Source organism: Zea mays, chromosome 10, assembly GCF_902167145.1.
Source record: "Zea mays cultivar B73 chromosome 10, Zm-B73-REFERENCE-NAM-5.0, whole genome shotgun sequence".
NCBI classification, from domain to species: domain Eukaryota; kingdom Viridiplantae; phylum Streptophyta; class Magnoliopsida; order Poales; family Poaceae; genus Zea; species Zea mays.
In genome coordinates this window covers 94,912,430-94,916,563 of record NC_050105.1, presented here as the reverse complement: position 1 = coordinate 94,916,563, position 4,134 = coordinate 94,912,430, and the positions used below count along the sequence as shown (strand labels likewise).

Here is a 4,134-nt window from a genome sequence, read left to right as displayed (position 1 = left end):
CACAGATTTTTATACACAAATCATAAAGACATACACAGTTAATCAGTATACCACAGTCATAGATCCATCACATAAACACAAAAGCACCACAATTATATATTCACAAAAGCATCACAATTATAATATCATTCACAACTAGATCACTAATGTTTCATATCACTCCAGCTATTGTTCAAAAGCCAACAACTACATCACTCTAGCACAATAATCACAAAGAATTGAGGGTAACAACAGCTCCTCTCATTTTTCTCTACATACTTTCTTATGTTCCCCTAGCACAATAAAAACTTAAGGACAATCCAGATTATGATCCCTAGCCGCCCGAATGCACCTTGTAAAACCTACGTACTACTACTAGCTTGAGGCTTCAGGCCACGCAGTTGAGGCCCAAGCAACCCATCCACAAGCTCCTCCTCGCTGCACGCTTCTGCAAAGAACACACAGCTCGAGATGACGAAGTTTTCAGAACACGCAAGCGTTTGTTTGGCAGTCGTTGGCTGCATTGCATATGTCTGTCTGCCGTGCCACGTACGAGCGTACTACGTACCCGGCGCCTGGGAAGGCGGGAGACAGCGGCGGCGCCGTCGTTGTCATCCGGCGGAGGCACGCGGTAAAGGTCCTCGTCGACGGGCCTGACAACCACCACCCTCCGGATCCGGCGCGTACCACCAGCAGGGCTCGGCCGCGGCGGGCGCGGAGTCCGGGGAGGTTGACGAGGAGGAGGAGTAATAGTAGTTCCACTCCCTGAACGCCGGCACGTGCCGCCGCCGCGCCTTCTCCATGGCCCTCAGAAACGAAGAGGCCTGAGTACAAGGAAGGACCTGTGTGCCGCGGAAGGCAAAGACGATGGAAAGAGGGCAGCAGATCGAGAAGCAAACGCAGGGAGAAGAGACTACCATCTGCTAGAACACAGTGGGGCAGCGACTAGCGCCGCCATGACATGGGCGGCGTGCGACGGGCGTGGGCTAGTGGCTGGAGCGAGGCGTTCGGGCGCAGGCGCGCTAACCGGCTGGCCGATTGTGACCGGCCGCCAGGCGGAGGCGGGGGGCACTGGCTGTGGTGGCACGGCTGGCTGCAGGGGCGCGGGTGCTGGCGGTGTTCGGCGGCTGGGCGCGACTCCATGGTGTGAGGAAGCTGCAGGGGAGGGAAGCGAGGGAGAGAAGCTAGAGGAGAGGAGGGAGAGGGAGAAGGGATGGCGGCGGCTGCTAGGACCAGGGGCGGCGGCTTAGGGTTAGGGAAGGGGCAGGGAGCGGGCGGCTCATGGGCCTAATGGGCCAAGGGTTAGTTAGGTTAGTTTTTTTTTCTTTTTTCTATATTTTTTTTAATTCAAAATCATATTTTAAATAATCCTAAAATTCATAATAATTAAACCAAAATTATTTTTAGTGGGGATAAGGCTGAGAGTAGCTTGAGCGGTGGGTAAGAGAAAATTTCTAGTGGGAATCAAGATCGGTACCACTCCAACGCCGAACACCGTAGATGAGCCCGACAACGTCTGCTCGCCCTGGAAGGCGGGTGTTCGATGGCGCGAGACGGCGAGAGCCGAGAGGAGATAGATGGTGACGGGGATAATTCTTCCGCCGCCGCTTCGTCACCTCCCCCGGAACCAATGAGGACCGAGCGCAAGGGCACGACAGGGCTAAGGGCGAGCTCGGTGAGCACCAAGGGTGAGGTGGCGGCGGCACCCTCCACGGCTGAGGGAGGGGGCGGCCATGGGAGAAGTGACGGCGGCTGCGCGCGTGGAATAGGGTTCGTTTGTTTGTTTAGTAGGCCTTTAGATGGGCTTTGGTGAGTAAATAAGAAGCATAAAAATCACATACCCCTATAGCGACCCACCATCAGTCACACAATTACCTCTATAGCGACCGACCATAAGTCGTTAAATTTCTAGACTTTTAGCGACCCACAGTCCGTCGCTATAAACATATTTAGCGACCAACCGTCGGTCCATACCTTTTAGCGACCAACCGTCGGTCCCAAATAAGGGTCGCTAAAGATCAACCGTCGTGTAGTGTCTGGTGACGTCGGGCGCCCTTTCCTTGATAATTTCGAGGCCAACGTGGTGCTTGGGTGAGGCGGAAGTCTACCTGAGCCCGTGACCGAGTTGGTCCAGGATTTGTAGACGTGCTCGACACAGTGGAAGGAGTGGCCTCTTGTGGGATTCGCGGAGAGTAGGTCGCCATGTAACACCCGGTTTTAAAGGACAAAGCCGGGTGCATCTCATACATGCGCCAAGAAGACAACATATATAATAACAGAGTGTATAGAGATAAATGTCATAAATCATCAGAGTATTTATTACATAGCGGAAGACTTATTACAAAATAAGAGATAAATATAAAACGAACTAAGGATCGTCGGCGCCAATGTCGACTGGGAAACGCCACCTAGATCAGATCGAACTCCTCAGCGTTAGGCGGCTCCTCCTGAACCACCTGATCATCTCCTGTGGGGGGGGGTGTGAGACAGCAAGGGTGAGCTCACACATGATCATCGCTCAACAAGTTGTGGGGAATAATGTGACATGAACTCACCAAAGGTGGGAGCTCATGTGAAGTGTAAGGCTGATCAATGATAGGGGTTAAAGCTGAGCATTGCTTTTAAGTAGTTGGTCAAAATTTTATTAGCAGTTACTAAGTGTAAGTAAATACCAAACCTTAAATAAAGTAATAGAACAAAATTAATAATAAACCCATGCAATGCAAATGACAAAATTGAATTTAAGTTCCATAATTTAAACATCAGAGAGTCCTGAGCTGCTCATGACCGTGAGCTCGGCTAGTATACCAGTTCTACACTCTGCAGAGGTTGTACCCTTTACCCACAAGTCATGTTACCCATCTGCCAAGGGGTCATGAATCCCATACACCTCTACCTAGGAAGCGCGGCAGGGCAACACTACGAGGCCTTTACAAAGTTCCACTAGCTTCCGAAAACCCGCTACAGTTTATGGGAAGATCCAGTACAGGGTTCCTGGCTGACCGCCATCGCAGCAAAATCAACCAGGGACCTCCCCGCACTGACCTCTCCCCTACTGCCCTTGCCCCTTTCGGGTAAGGTAGTCTTCCACTAGCTTTCCTAGTTAATCAGCCAAGGGCGTCCCATTAAACCCTTGTGGTGGCACGTGGTTCTCAAGTTAAGCTCTATGTTCCAATTAACATTAATGATCTCAACATGAACATAAATAGAATAACAAAAATAACTGGAACATAGAGGTAATAAATGATTATCCCAAAACCATGTAAAGCAATAGCAAACTACCCAAGTGATTCAGGGGTGAACAAGGTAATGAGATAAACAATCTAGGGTAACCTATTGGGTCCCATCAAAATTAACCTATGCATGGATAAGTGATATTAAAGAACATTATTGGGTAAAAAGTGGTCAAGGGCACAACTTGCCTTCAATGAGCTCCTGCTCAGCTATCTCTACTTGTTGAACCTCAGAATCCATAGTGGCTTGCTCGTCTACTCGCATCAACACAATACATGCATAGTATAGTCATAATCAACATCACACCAAACATGTAATTAAACTATACAGTAAAAATCTACACAATAAAATGAGATCATAGGAACTGGAGTCACTAAATTTGGAATTATAGAGTTCAAGTTATGGATTTCCTAAGATTTAATGTGATTAAAATAGGATTAAATGTTAAATTAATGTTCTTACTGTTTTTATGCCAAAACAGAGACTCTAGGTGATGGAGAATAAAATTACAAAATTTTAGAAATTGGAATGGTTCAATTTGGACTAAAAATGGAATTTCTATGAATTTTACAAGTTTCTAGATTTGTTTTTTATTAAAAATGAATTTCTGATATTATCTCTCTGTTTTCAAACTCCTCTGGACTGGGCCTCGATTTCTAGAAAATACAGGGTTCTCGGTGTAAGTCTTCTAAGTCACAGAGCACAGTACGAGTGGATGGCGGGTTGATTACTGCTTTCCTCGGGGTCTCTTTAAAAAAAATGCCCCGCGAAGGGGGTATGGATCAATACTGGCCGCCCGATCCGAAACGGACGCGCCAGATTAAATCTAGGCGCGCCACTCTCTCCCGCTCACCCTCGACCATACGATTGGAATCCAACGGCCCAGAATCGACTAGGGCACGATCTAATTGTAGGCGCTGG

The 4,134-nt window shown here is 48.2% G+C and overlaps 1 pseudogene; it reads right to left on the bottom strand.

Moving 5' to 3' along the window:
• Positions 1-367: 367 nt before the first annotated feature.
• On the bottom strand, positions 368-782 carry LOC109943009 (uncharacterized; annotated as a pseudogene).
• Positions 783-4,134: the final 3,352 nt, after the last annotated feature.